Source organism: Strigops habroptila, chromosome Z (assembly GCF_004027225.2).
Source record: "Strigops habroptila isolate Jane chromosome Z, bStrHab1.2.pri, whole genome shotgun sequence".
NCBI lineage: Eukaryota > Metazoa > Chordata > Aves > Psittaciformes > Psittacidae > Strigops > Strigops habroptila.
The window spans coordinates 40,209,127-40,225,425 of NC_044302.2; the positions used below are offsets into that span (position 1 = coordinate 40,209,127).

The 16,299-nt window shown below is 39.7% G+C and overlaps 1 protein-coding gene across 1 annotated transcript in view; it reads right to left on the reverse strand.

Annotated features, from left to right (window-relative positions):
• The window catches only part of TNFAIP8 (TNF alpha induced protein 8), a 62,459-nt gene that overhangs the window by 45,559 nt on the left and 601 nt on the right, over positions 1 to 16,299 (reverse strand). The gene's annotated exons all lie outside the window — the stretch shown is intronic.

Below are 16,299 nucleotides of genomic sequence, written 5' to 3' on the forward strand. Positions count from 1 at the left end.
CCTAGGTGTACCACATTCCTTTCTATCTACTCCCCCTGTGCCAGCATTTCGACTGCCTCACAACCCAAATTCAGGCCTGCCATGACAATGTCCCTAGCATGGCTGTCATTGCATCATTCCTGCCATGTCAGCATTGGTAGCTGATCCCATTCACTTCAGCAACTACCTCTTTCATTGCACAGCACCCAGTTCTCATGGTGGGGGAAGGCAAGAAGATGACACCAGAACCACTCCTTACAACAGCCTCGAATCACGCCAGTGTGAGGCTCACCCCCCAGACTTCCTTTAAGGCCCACATACCCACAACCCCTGACGCCTACTGATGCTTGAAATGTTGTATATCTCAATATAATCAAACATCACCGAGCTTTTCTCCTGTTGACTGTGTATTTATCTTACTGAACTGGGACATCTTCACCCTCAAGCTAGCTCTAGATGAGCAGCTACCTCAGCAGCACGTGCTCAGAACAAATGTGTTTAACCTTCTTTGCCTGACACATGGATAACTTCACCTGCCCACAGATTTTCCATCATTCTTGCGATTAGTTCAAATGGATCCTGCCAATGTTTGCTAACGAAGTGGTCCGTACTGTTTCTCACACGCAGGAAGAGAAAGGTCCTAGCACAGTGAGTCTCTTTTCACATCAGTAAGGACTTCATAGCCTTGAGCACGTGCCAGGGCTGAATCCACCACAACCTCACAGCCCCACATGCCCTTGGACTCACAAAGCATTAGCTATGCCATCACATGCACTGCAGAGGCCACTTTCACAACTAAGCACAAAGAAAACCATGCCTTGCCATATGTTTGCTAATAAAGTGCACAACAATCCAATGGTAACACAGCCAGATGAGCCTCATATGTTGATGATTAGTCTCAGAATCTTAGAATCATTTAGTTTGGAAGATACCATTAAGAACATCGAGTCCAACCGCCTTCCATGTTGTACCAGAAATGCTGCCGCAATACAATGACAGTTAACACTAAGGTCTATCTACGTCTGTGGCATCATGAAACCATTAGCAGAGGAGCCCACAGTCTCTCTCCAGTAAAAAGAGAAAATAAAAAATCATGAGCAGCAATTCCAGCAGTCAGAACTCTGTCTAGACATGCTATTTATGACAGACATGTACGTATGTATGAAAACAAAAGTATGTACCTACACTATTCAAGAGAGAATTCAAACCACAGGAAATGCAAAGGAAGAGTGTTGCAGTCAAGGGGGGGGAGTGCCCATCCTGCAGCAGCAGGCAGAAGATTTTGGTATATTTACTCTTTCAACAAGGAAGCTCATTAAAGAAGACCTCAGTCTGTAAAAGCATCCAGGGGCTAGACAGCAGGTAACAGAAAGGGTTATTTCAGGCTGATATGAAAACAAGTGAGAACAGACCAGCCACAAAGACCCAAGTAAAACTTTAAACACCAGAAGTCTCCAGTGCTGGCACAATCCTCCCCCTACCTCTATAGAGGGTGCAAGCACGTGTGCAGAATTAAAATGAGGTTTGATCATAACAGGAGATGAAGTTGCTAGCTAAAGGGGGACCTGGAACCTGTGATTCAGCAAGCAGGCTTCTCCCAGTTTCCTCTTCCTAAAGCAGAGCCTCCACCAGCCTAATGAAATTGGTTTGAGTGTATACAGGACTGGTACAAAAGCAAAAAACCTTCTTATGAACCTTATCAAAAGGAATTCGGGGATGTATTAATTATTAAAACAAAAATTCTGGCAAGTGTCACCAGATTTCAAACAGCGTAAACATTACCAAAGGTATTTAGCATGCATTCCAAAGTGATTAGTGATAAAACACTAAAAAAGATTTCCTATGAATCAAAATGGTTAGTAGTCAATGTTATTTGAAGAACAGCAGTGAAATTTATGTCCAGACACATAATGTTATTTAAAAATGTGCACACTCAGAGGAACTAGCAAAATTGCCCATCCTAAGTTTGTTTCTGAATAACTTATTATGAGTATCACCTTTTTAACTTACATTTCTTTAAATCTATCTTCCTACTAAAAAAAACCCAGAAAATCCAACCAACATTTAGTAAAGCCATGGACACTTTTCTACTTCTGCCATGTCAAAAATTATTTTAACAGGCTTCAAGTATCATAAGTTTAGTTTCTTTTTTTTCAGGAAAGAAGCAAGAGAAGTGACATTTTTTACAGTTCCTATTTGAAAAAGAATGGAAGAAAAGAACCTGAGTGAAAGTGCCAGAAGACTGCAGCATAGGAGCTGGTTTCAATCTGCGACTGGAAAAGCTTATGCTGGTTTTAACATGCATTGGCTGAAGCAGTTTCTTAACAGTTCAGATTCCTGTCTCCGAGCTCTTTCACAAGGAAAGCAGTATCAGTCACCAGGGGATTCGTGTCCTTGCACAGTCTCTACAACAAATGTATTCATTATTTTGCAAGAGGGCAAACAGCTGCACTTCCTGGAATGTGCTGTAACTAGTCATCTTTAATGCCAGGTAGCATTAGCAAAGCTCAATGCATTTGAAACAAAAAATGATGTTATCCAAAGAACGCAGTGTAAAATTTCCTTATTATATGGCTATTGACAAAGTATGCTCCCTTACAGCTACCTTGTGCCAGATGTCGTAGTTAACACAAGGAGGTGCTTTGATTGCTACTCTGAGTTAATGTTAGAATTGCATTCTAGGCTACGCAAACAACTTGTCAGGACGGTTACAGATTTCCATAATTTTACCTCTGAAAAACAGGTTCCCAATCTACATATGCTACCCAAGCAAGGGTGTAAGGGCTGGAAGCACTCGCTTCCGACGGCTGACAAACAAAAAAGGACTCCTTGCAAGACAGGAGAGGTGCATTCCCAGAACCAGCACCACCCTATCAAGACTATAAAGGGGAACCTGTGAATGTTACACTTCAGGAGTCAGTGCTTGTGTTTCTGCAGTTAGGCTGTGCTTTACACATAAACAGGAATCGCAGAAAAATACACACCAAAATAAGTAATACTTATAAAACCACACAGAACTGGTCCAAAAATACATTTTCTGAATAGAAATTTAAAAAAAACAGTTCCTTTGAAAGTTGTAGCATTCTACACTGAACTGTTTCATCTAAATTACCTTAGTAGATGACAATTTTCTATTCAAAGTTTCTGGAAGTCTGATGTAGATTTGATATTTTTCTTTTTTTTTTTTTTCCCCCCACAAAAAATTACAAAATTCTTAAACACTGACATGATACCAGAGGGATCTGGAAAGTTTTTAGCTGAATGTTAAATTAATTAAGCCTCATGCAACCTCCATCTTCTTTGCATTAGCTAGGAATATCTCTTTTTGGAAACGGGACTCTATTCCACATGCAGGTATGTCATTCTAAACAGGGAAGAATCATAAATACAATCAAATTTTCCTTGAAAATTCTTACACCACCGGGATGCAGCCAAAGCCATTGAGGCTCTCAGCTGCCTCAGTTAAATGACTGCTTTCACTGTTCTTACCTTACTTGTCTTTCCTAGAGGAATAAGGCCATGCATTGCTTTTCATGAAATTAAGCATACTTTCCCTGAAAATAATACGGAATGGCAGATTTTAAAGTAGAGTAATTTGTGACTTTCATTACACAACCTTTCTTTCTTTCTTTTTGGAAACTACTGCCCATCTGCCCATTTTAGCTGCACAGATTAAGGAGAGGTGGTAACTATAAATACATTGACATGCATGCAAGGGAATCTAAAACAAGAAGAGGGAAAATGAGGAAATGCAAGCTGTTTTGCACTTTCTTCACTATGATAAAGCAGTTATGAAAACAGGTTAAACCATCAGACAGCTCCTGTGTATTTTCAACTCCAGAATAAACCACCTGAAAGTACCACTTAGTGCTGTCACCAGAAATAAGGATGAAGAATTTAAAGGTAACATTATCTACTTACAAATACGAGAAATATGACAAAATGATACTTGGATTTTTAAATACTAAATAAGGATACCTAAAAGTACTAAAAAATATTAAGGGGATTCCTACCTAAGCTAGAGTCGGATAAAAGAGAAAGACTTAGGGGTACTGATGGATGAAAAATTGGACATGAGCCAGCAGTGTGCGCTCGCAGCCCAGAAATACAAACATAGCTGGGCTTCATCAAAAGGAGTGTGACCATCAGGGTGAGGAAGTGATTCTCCCCCTCTGCTCTGCACTCATGAGACCCCACCTGCAGTGCTGCATTCAGCTCTGGGGCTCCCAACACAAGAGGGATGTGGACCTGCTCAAGTGAGTCCAGAGGAGGGCCACAAAGATGATCAGGGGGCTGGAGCACCTCTGCTATGAAGACAGACTGAGAGAGTTGACCTTGTTCAGCCTGGAGAGAGGCTTCAGAGAGAACTTTTTGCAGCCTTTCAATGCTTAAAGGGGGCTTAAAAGAAAAGACACAGAGACACTTCTTATCAGAGCCTGTAGTGACAGGACAAGGGATAACATTTTTAAACTAAAAGAAGGTAGATTTAAAGTAAATATAAGGAAGAAATTTTTTATGACACTGGGACTGGTTGCCCAGAAGAGTGTTCAAGGCCAGATTGGACAGGGCTTCAAGAACATCCTGGTCTAGTGGAAGATGTCCCTCACCCAGTGGCATGGGGGTTGGACCTAGACGATCTTTGAAGGTCCTTTCTAACCCTAACCATTCAATGGTTCTGATAAAAATGGAAGCACACAATCAAGGGGAACAAAAAAAAAAAAATAAATTAGAATGACAGGGTGCTGTAATTATCTCTATACCAAGCATTTTCCAAGAAAATTCAGAGCTAAAGTTTTGCTAACAAAAAAAAAAAAAAAAAAGTTTAAAGAGTTAAGAATAAAAATGCAGGTCTGAATATCTCTAGCCACTTTCTTCAGTCCTTAGTGGTACATTGAAAGAACAAGAGGGAAAAATTAGGTTTACAGAAGTAATTTAACTAGTGGTCCCAAGCACTGAAAAGCTTTAATCACAGTAATTTCTGTACGTTATTAATGCAGAGTAGAACACTGTTCAGACATACTTCTCTTACTTAGTGTACCTGTAACTACATGCAGCTGTTAGGAGACAGACCTGTCTGGATTTGGTACTCTGCAAATAAAATCAAGAGAAGAGATATGAATCGTAGGGAGAAAGACAGCTTTTAAAGTACCTTGTGTTAAATGAATCAATTCAATAAACAAGCATTAAACCCAGGTGTCTGAGAAATGTTCCTGTGTATAACAAGGTTTAGCTTTTACAAACTACCTCTTAAACTGTGTACAAAAATGGATGTGTATTATGCAAGAAAACTATCCCAAATTATACTCTTGATCAAATATTACGAGTTACTGAAAACTCCTCATCTAAATTACTGCAAAATGCAGTAAAAAACAGTTCCTTCTACTTGGCAATAGGAAAGTAAGTTTTATCCAAATAGAAAAGTCTGGACACTTCCTCTCATGTTGAGCAAAAGAAGATAAAATTTCACAGAGAATGCTTTCCTCCGCCAGACTTTTTTCAGCTTGGTTAAGATTTGTTCAAAACAGACAACACTTCAACATCCATAAACAGATTTAGCCTGAATCACACAACTAGCCCTGTAGCCACCAGCAATAACTCACACACCTCTACTGTCAATAAAAGTTTTTGTGTACTCAAAGAAGAACCCATTTTCCTTCTGTGACAAGTATTTCTTACTGGATCATCCTGGGCTGCTTTCTTCTCACACTATTAAAATACCCCCAGGGGTTTTCTGGAGAAGAAGAATTCAGTACAAGTCCTGTATGGAAGGATCACACAAACAAGAGGAACTGCAAAACTTGCTAGTCAGAGTAAACAACCGTATGTATATATGTACACAGATAGTGACAGAGGTACTAAAAGAACAGACGGGTTCAGAATTAATGACTCTGCTTCGTTTGGAGCACGGAAAAAAACCCAGGGTATTAAGGGAGCAGGCAAGTTGTTGCCTGAAGTCTTTCCACAGTTTTCAAATTCCATCTTATTATTTCACTACCTTATGTTAGAATGACATCATTAGTTTATCTTCCCATTTTCTCTCAGTTGTTAAGCTGGGCTGGCAAAATGACATGGCTCTTTTTTCCTAAACTACACAGATTTCTGAACAGCCTCAGAATTGCCATTTTAAGTACCACAACTACTCCATCGTTGCCTATTTGCCACTAAAACTTAAATTATGCATAAATACCACACCTTGAAATAACTTTAAACAAAAAAAAAAAAAAAAAAAAAAAAAAGAGGTTTCTTCTGAAGCCCTTGGTCAACTTTTATTCCATCAAAACAATCTTGCATTGAAAGTTTCATTTCCAGATTTAAATCCAAAACAGGAGTTAGTTTTGCTACAGGCTGCCACACTAAGTATTACAGAATAACTGCTGCACAATAATTGTGTTAGTACAGACAGCTGTTTCCTATTTCAATCCTTACTGTATTCAACAGAGTTTTCAGATACAGGAGCATAACTTTTAGGACATGACTGCTCTACTGCAGGCTTGGGGCATGCCAAGAGTCCCAGAAGTCAGAAGTAACAGGAGTTGTGGGAGCCTGGAACCCTCGGGCATACCCTCCCATCCCCCCTCATCACCCACCATACATCTCTGTCCATGTTTAACAGCACATCTCCTAAAACTATCATCAGACAAAACGGATGCTCCAGCTCCCAGATCAACTATAAGTAGATACAACTTTTGTATAGCAAGCTCAGAGAGCTAGTTACTCCACCACCATGCTATTTGGACAGACACAGCAGCGGATGTACCAGCCAGGGAAATACCATCAAATTGTTGTTTGTGAGTTATTTGTTCCTTGGGCAGGGAACTTCAGCTGAATTTACCTGAGCAGAGAAAATTAGGCAATGGTCACTGCTCTTCATGCCATCTGTGTAGCATAAATTGACAAAATGTTTATTTCCCTCAGTTGTGCAGCATAACCTCAGAAGACTTGTCTTTGGTCACCTGCCTGAACAGGGGAGACACAATACCCATGTCTACCACCAAAGCATTACTGAAGGCAGATGGTTACTCCAGGTAAGTAACCACAATCTTGTGACACATGTAAGGGCTTTGCAAGGCACTTTCTGTGATGTGCCTGCCCTGCTGCTGGCCACCCCCAGAAGATGTTGGCTGCTCACAACAGCCACGGTACATGGGGTGCTCCTGCTCCACGCATCCCTGTGGTTCCATGGCCTCTGCCCCACTTGTGAGCTGCAGTTAATGGTACAGATGGGGTCTGCCGGCTTTTCCTGATGCCAGTGTATGCTCTAAAGCCAACAAGCCTTCAAAATATTTTTTCTGTGGCAAAATTCCCTGAAGTGTTTTCAGCTCATATCCACCCAAACCAGAAATAATACCTACAAAAGCTTTAGATCACTGATTCTACCACTTTCCCATTGCAAGCCCTTAGTTCACTGAGCCCAGAAAAAAACTGCAGTGTCAGGCAGTTAACAGACTGTCACATTAGGTATCTAAACCACTTCTTTTGTAGCATAAAGAGGCTTTGAAAAAGACCTCTCTTCTGCTTGGCACTGCTGTCAAATGTTTTTGATGAGCTTTAGGTTACTTTATCATGGTGTTATCCAGCTCTTCGTATTAAGAAAAAAACCAAACAAACACCCCAAACACTTCAGCATACATGAATTTTTTTTTACTTTCAGTGTTTTGGGTTTTGGTCTCAAGCTAATAGGAGCTTCATTTAAGCTCCTATTCCAGTATTTGATCAAGTTATGAATTTACTCCTCCGAGCTAATTATTATTGCTTTGCCCATCTGTTAATTGCCATTTTTCTCCATCAATGTATTTATTGCCATCAAGACACAGAACACTAATTTTCAGATTTGTGCTGTAACTATTCATTTCTTAAACAGCATGGTTGTAAGGCAAATAAAGACAAATAAAGGTAAAATTGGTCATAACTGCATTTTTAGTTTTTCTCATACACAGCTGTAAAATGAACAGATTGTTAAATGATGCACGCTGCATTTAAGCTTGGCCAGTACACAGGTCTGCTTTCCTATCATTTTAAAACTAAATTTCAAAGTCCACTCTAACGATACACTCTCCATCTATCATCTCTTTTTGAGCAAAAAATAGGGTTGTTTTTGTGACAGGGTTTCCTGTGTATGTAACAGCAGCACCTACTCTGGTTTTAGGCCCTTGCAGGTTTTGAAGGTCTCAGATGCTGACTTCCCATCAGTTGGACACAAACCCTCTGAAAATGTTTTCAATATGTGTTCTACGATCGCTGAAAGTAAATAACTGGCTTGATACAGAGACCTGGGTACTTGTGGTAAAACAGGATCTTTACACAAATACGGGGTTTAATTTTTTAAAGGTCTTGGGTTTTAAAGCAAGTGATTAGAAAATGAGCATGCTGAGAGACTTCTAAAAAACTACAGGTAACAAAAAACCCTTACACAAAGCTTATTGAAAAACAGCAGGCAAACAAACAGTGTGTCGGAATGCCAGACAGGAGGGACAGCACTGTACAAACTGCAATTAATGCTCAGGTTCTTGTTCTGTGCTTTTCATATTCTGGTGTCACCTAGAACACGCTTTCAACACAAAATACTGCTAGCAAATACGCACAAAAGCATTCGGTCACAATCAGCATACTTTCTGCATCACCGACAAGTGTAGTGTTCTGCAGACCAGTACTACACAAATTCAAAGCTTGGGTTACACAGATTTCTCTACAATTCAACAGTTAATCACATTTCCACTATTACTCAATGCTACTTGTAACTTTAAATGTTTCCAAAAGCTCCAAGCAAAAATGTATTTACAGATTTCTTTTTCTTTAACACGAGGCTAATCTAATTCACCAAAGTACTAAAATACTTCAGTGGATAACAAAGTCAGTGGATGTACCTGGAAATAATCAGTTGAATTAGATAAAGCAGGAGATAAGACCTTGATATGAAATTCATGGAAATACAGACATATCACATAAACTGTTTCTAGAATGACATCTTCAAAAAAGAAGCAATTCCACCCATCAATATGCTGTCAACTACCAGGTGAAAAAAGGGCTGGCAGCTTTTGTTTTAACAAAGTTCTCAAGATTCCCATTACTCTGTTTACAGTAACAGATGTGTATTATCTTATGCCACGAGTCAGGAGGCTAACGCATTCTGTCACTTATCCACATTATTATTAACATTAAATACTGCTCAAAGATACAAAAAAAGAAAATTGTAGTCAAACAGAGAAAAACCATTAGCTTCCCCTCAATGTGTGTGAATTATTCTGAAACTGCTGGAAACCACAGGAAGATGTTCAGAAAAACTTTTCTACACTCATCCTGAATCCACTTGAGACTTCAGCAGGAGATATCCCTACAAACAAACCTCACTTATTTTAGATAATTGCCTTTATTAACTTGTAAGAAGTTTGGGGGGGAAATATGAAATATTAAAACTGTTATCCCTCCAATGCAGATTTGTCCATTAGCTCAAATGCAAGAGTCAGTTTGCATCACAGGGTTAACAAAACAACACAGCTTCTCAATTTTGTTACAGAAAAATGTGGCAATGGTTTTTGTTACACAACAATTTCAAGAACAGCACAGATATAAAAAGTCTTTGAGCTTTATTATTCTACATTTCACTGTAATAATATCCATAACTAAACTGCTAAAAATATAGGTTATCAGCTGCATTCTTCTAACTTGACTTTCAAAGTTTTGGACAGCTAAGCAAGCTTCAAGACTCCCAAAATAAGCTTGGCTTTGTCTCTCTTGCGCAACCCTCTATTTACATTCTTCTGCCTGTATCTTACACAAAAGGCTTCTACTTTTTGATCTCATAAAAAGCATAATCAAGTTCCACACGCCACTAACACCCCCCTCTCCTCAGCTGTTTACAAAATCATTCCAATCATACCAAGAAGGTAATATAGTTAAAAGTGCTAGCAATACTACAAATAAGACCAAGTCTAGACTACTTGAGGGACGGGTTTTATGTCTGGAATCCTAAACATTGCAAGTTGGAGTAGCAAATTTTTCTCAATATAAACTCAACTATTATATCAAGGAGATAAAGCTCTAAGTGAGTTGGCATGGTAACTTGAGACAGAGAGTTTCTTTTAAAAATTAAAACAATTCTGCAGTTCATAAAGACAGCACTATACACAGGAGGATTAGGTAAAATCTCAATATCAGCATTTGTTGACCACAAAACATGAAGATGAGCTGAATTTTTATATATATATATTTATTTGCCAAACAGTATTTGTTGATTATTCTTTCATCTTGGAACAAAGCATGAAATGCAAAATTCAGCTGAAGTACAGCTGGTAAAATGCAGTTTGTGTTCCCAGTCGAGGAGGAAGGATGTGTGATAAGCTGAAGATAGACAAAGGTTCCCCCACAAGACTTGAAAATTACTTTACTACACTAAAGAAAATAGATTAAGCATATACAAACCAAACAGTCTTCTACCAAGAAGTGGAAGGACAAAAACACATATCTAACTCTGAATACTCTAAATTAGCTCAAAAATCAGGGCTTAATTACAGGCCATTCAAGTTCTCCTACCTTATCTAAGATTTCTTATGCCTGCACATACTTACCACTTGGTGAGTACTTTCTGCAGTAGATGAGTCAGAAAATCATGGTACCTTCCAGTACCAACTAACATTGCTCTACAACATTCCAAAAACACGGTATCTAAATAATCCCAAAATCTACAAAATATTTTGCAAAAGATGGAGAATGGGTTTACAACACATTTCATATTAGTTAACCAATACACCACAGAGCTCTAAAAACTGACTGCTTCATATAAAATCACGATGCTTTATTAATAGTAATTAACATAGCAGCAAATTCCTCTTCATTCCTCAGAGCAAAGCAGCACCAAAAACCCCTTCATAACTATTTGTATAAACACACACTAGAATGCTTTCAGTAAGTCATAAGGCATGATTCAACAAAAAATTTGAATCATATTTTAGAAGCATTTCACTATTTATGTCCACTGGTGATAAGGCCTTCTGCGACACAGTGGACCATTTATGGATAAAAAGGTTCTGCTGCATAATCCACATTCTGAAATCAGAACCACGGAAGATTTATGAGTCTAGACAATTTTTTTGTTAGTGGCCACCATGCAATATAAGTAAAGGTTGACATATTCAGTGCCCATGTCCACAGGAATACAGTACAGATGACTTTATCCACCACCCTCCAACAATATTACAGTGATACCATAACTTGATTATGCCTTAGATTTCTGCAGAAATGGCAAAAGCAGGAAGGCTTTTGTTTCTTTTAGGACTCAGTGACAATGGCAATATATTTACACATGTAAAATGCTAGATAGCACACCTACCCAACAGACTTCTGACAGAGAACACTCCCCATCACCTGAAACCTACTTTTTACTATCTTATTTTTGGGATTTGCAGATTAACTTCCAGAACTTCAGCTGTACTTGTAAGTAAAAGTTCTACAGGCAAGTCTAATATTCTGCAGTAATGCCAACATACTTGTGACAGCTCAGTACTACCTGCCAAATTTGAAGTGGCTGACACTGCTATATGGGAACTGGGTCCAAAGCAACTTACTTCAGCTAGAAACTAAAGGGAAATTCATCTTCATGGAGAATCAGAGTAGTCAGAGACATCGTATTTCCTAGTCAGTCATTGAAATATGATGGCATTTTGTTTGATAAACTCCACTTTAGCATGCCTTTAAATAAAATAATTATCTCCTTCTAAACCTTTTTTTTTTTTTCCCCTGACAGATGAAAGATTTTGCCTTCTCAGATCACTTATTACTTCATTAGTTAAAATGTCTTTCAAGACATCCAGTTTTGTGGCATTATCTGTGTGTTGTATGTATGCCGGAGAGGATAGAGGGCTTAAAAATCAGTTACTGGTAACTAGAGATTTTTATTTCCTTCACAAATTAGGTATTCAACTTCAAAGCTCAAGGGACAAACATATTTGCAGGTATGTTTTCTCAGTTTAAAGCTTATTTTCCCACTTCCTGGTACCTTACAGGTTAATACACTCTACCTAGTTATGCCTGCCCCATCTCTGGCAGTGTTCAAGGCCAGGCTGGACAGAGCTTTGAGCAGTCCGGTCTAGTAGAAGGTATATGTGCCCGTGGCAGGGGTGTTGGAACTAAATGATCTTTCAGGTCCCTTCCACCCCAAACCATTCTATGACTCTATGACCCTTTTACATGTATTTGCCACATAAACAAATAACATGGACTATAGTTACAGGTTTTTACTCAGTTAAGCTATTTAGGACAACCAATCCTGAACGTATTTAAGCCCCATGAACTTTTACAAACACCAAACAAAAAAAACCATATTGTCCCTATAAAAAAATCTGATTAGCATATTAGGCGGTATGCTTTTAGTTAATGAGAAGGCATTGAAAGAAATGCAGATTTGGTACTGATATCTTCTGGACTTAATCCTCAACATACATCTTATTAACTTACCAATGCCAACTAATAGTTTTATCATCTAAAAGCCATGTAACACCTCTGAAGCCCCTATAAGGTTTCCTCAAGAGGCTGAGACATTTACTTTTCACCATCCCTGCTTCTAAACAAAAACAGAATTGAAATTAAATAGTAGCTTTAACTTACATCATTTAAAGGGAACATGTGCCTTACTAAATGCAAGGCTGCTGCACAGATCCCAGGAGCCACCACAGTGAAATAAAGAAAAATAAAGAAGTGATGGTGATTGTCTCCTAGTGATAGAGTCAATTATCAGTTCAGAAAATGGCACCTGAAGCACAGGACTATTAGCTTCTAATTTAAATTGGATATTCTGTACTCTTCCCCTTCTTTCAGACGTGTTAGAGATGCTAATGAAATGTGCATGTGCTACTGCTCTGCAAATTACACACCTCAGTCTCAGGGTACAGAGCTCACACTTCTCAGTGGGGGTGAGGCCACTCTACCTTCAAGTTATAAAAGGAAATTCTGGTTTGAGCAAAGCATTACTTGAGAAAGAGAGTATAAAAATGTTGAGTGAAACTTCTTGATCGCTTGCCTAACTGACAAATGCCATCTTAAGTTCTACTTGACCCCATATAACGTTCACTCTGGGTCTTATGATCTGAAGATGCTGGAGGCAAAAAAGAAAAACAACCCATAACTAATTTCAGGCCATACTCACTTTCTTTGAATAAAGAGTCTCGAATAAAGAGGACTAGATTTTTCACTACGTCACAGTTGAAAAATGGGGCAATCATTTCTATCACAGATCAAATAAACAACGTGACTGCTCATGGCTGTGAACATATAGGCACAACGCCCCCCCAAAGCCCCAAACCAACTCTGAAAAGTCCCTAAGTTACTTTGCCATTAAATCATCAGCTCCTGGAGCACCACATTCCGTGTATCGGTACTCCAAACAAAAGTCAAGAGCACTAGAACTTGTTGAGATACGTATCACTGGAAAATGTCTTGACACTTGTTCAAGATATATTGCATACAAGGTATACTTTCTCTGTGAGAAAATTGTTCCTATGTACTTAATTTTCAGTTAAATTCTGTTTTGTTCATCAGATTAATCTGATCCACAAAACCTAACTTGAAGCAGAAGAAATTTGTCAATGGGGGAAGATGAAAGTAGTTTGAATGATCTGACTAACAGTGGGAAAATAAACAAAATGGCAAGAAAGGTACCTACAAAGGCTGAAAAAGAGACAAAAAGAAAGGAATCAAAGCACAGTCCAATCACCTTGTATTATATATCAGTGCTGTAAGAAGCTTAAACCAAATTTATCCAGATAGTAGTCAAAGCGCTATAAGGTAATTAATACAGTAAAAACTATGGAAAACATACTACCAGCCATTTAGATTAAGGTAATTCAAGTGGACATATACAATGTTAAGATCACAACAACTACCATTTGGTAGCTTTTTTTTTTCCCCCCACTGTTCATGTATGAGAATTAACAGAAAAAAATAAAGGGAAATCCTAGGCCAAAACTTCTGTTAAGAGACAAACTCAAGGGTGAACATCTGCAAGCTGGAAGAAAAATTAATCTAAAGATGTAACTTCCCTTGAAGCATCTGCTGTTTAAATACCATATTTTGTTCTTCAGTCTTTGTTATGTGTACAACAGTAACCTGCAAGGACACATTATCTGCTTTAAAGATTATTAGGCATTTTACAATCTGTCACTGGGAGGACTTGATGTACTGGGAGTCTTGATGTACTGAAATAAGAATTTGACCCAAGTTGCGATTTCTCAACCATTTGATTATTTCCTCAGCCATTTGAAGCAGCAATTGTTATTCTTTACCTAGCAGCAGTATTTAAAGAAATCTCAAAATAGGCAAATTAAGCCACAAAGTATACTGAAATCTGGGTTTAGTCAGGTTATGCTCGTTACTATTTAACACAAACGAGTAGCTTCCTGTTGTCAGGGGAAACAATGGGCAACTTCCATTTCAAGCCTCAGTGTTTTGTACTCCTGCAAAGATCTGCGCCACAACTTTTACTTTTGATAATATTCCATGTGAAATTTCCTTCCAGGTGATATAAAAATAAGTATGTAAATGTACTGGAACATTTCAGTTCCTTCTTCCTGCTTCTGAACATATTCCAAATTCACCAAATTTTGTCTACCAAACAGTAGTCTTGGACTTCCTTCCCCTGCAAAACTCTTCCTCTTTGGTTTCTCTCCCCACCCCCCCCAACCCCCCCAAAAAAAACCCCACCCAAAAACCTGAACAATTCCTGTTTAGAGCCTCATCAAACTTTTACACAGTTTATTTGACAGACAGCAGATGATTCCCACCTCTTAGAAAATTGACTTCTGGGATGAAGCAGTGAGGAACATCCAAATACCTTCTTCTAATGCTCGAGTAGCTGATTCCCTTAAGCATGTTTTTCTCTCCTCCTCATCACCATGTTTTAAACAAGGCAAAGCTAAAAATGTATACTGTTCATGTAACATGCAGCCCATGCATGTTTAAGTTAAAACTTTGAGGTCTGCAAACACAGGATGTGACATTTTTGCACTAGTAATAAATGGTAACAACAATACAGGTAGCACATTGAGGAAGGGAACTTACTCAACTTGAATTCAAGTTATAGTAACTTGCGCTGCCTCCAAAGTTTACTAAAGTCACAACTTTCAAAGTTTACCTGAAGTTATAATAACTTGCACTGAGCCTCCAAAGTTTACTGAAATGCTCATTAATCACTGCAAGGTGAAAATAACCACCAGAAACTTCTACCACAAAAGAAAAAGGATTCCCTCCAAAAACCACTAACTGGGAGAGTTGTAAGCAACACACGGTGTCAAGGACTTTTCCTACGTTTTTAAACAGCATCCATGTAACGTAACATGCTCCCTCATCACGGGAACAGGAACAGTGTGCAGGTGAGGACTCTGTCCAGGCAGGGTACCTTTATGCATCTGGCGCAGCCTGACCCGTGCTGCCGCTGCAACACCCGCCTTGGGTCTCCCAAAAGACAACAGTTACTGGACCTCGCAGCGATGCCACAAGTGACGGGGTTCAGCCCAAAGACGCTTTTCAGACCGGACCTGTGGTCTGTGGCAACTGAAGGGCTAGTCCGTCGTCACAAGGCTCGGCTATCAGTGCTCTTTCACAGCAAATTTCCTATTTAGAGCTGACAGGAGATAAGCAGCGCTAGCAGCAGCCAGCGAGTGCAACTCACAGCTGCTCATCTGGCGCATCCGGCGCCTCGGAGAGTTCTGGCCGGGCGGTTGGTAACGTGGGCAGTTTCACCATGCGGTTACACCAAGTGTTTTGCAAAGGAACATAACCGAAATCAGACACGTGCAGAGCGGAACATCACTTGGGCTGCGATTTGGTTTACGGATGCGGATGTGTGCTCAAGGAGGGTTGTGAACGTGCACTTCTAAGAGACGCACAGATCTCCAGCGTGGAAAGCCTGACCATCCTGCCTCCTGAAGCGGAGGAGCCCACACTGAACCGTGATCTCTCTTGCTCAATTAGCAGTATGTACGCAAGAAACAAACTAATTTTACTGGCAGAACTTTTGCTAGTCGTAGTTCAAAACCAAACTCTCAAAGTTTGTCTTTTGCCAGCGCCGCGCAGCACTCGGCTGCGTTATCCCACTTGCCGCGTCTGCCTCCAGAGCTACAGATGGGCTCTGTGCAGACTCAAGCACAGCCCGCCGACAGCTCGCCTAGGCAAAAGCACCAACGTTTCTGAGAAAAAGCAGGCATCTGCCCCGACGCCTGGGGGAGCGGCCGAGGGGACAGGCGGAGCGGCTTCCCGACAGAAAGCCCCGCGCCGCTTTCACCCCACTGCACTTCTGCGTGTCGGATTTCTCAACGCGGGCGCTTTCGGGCA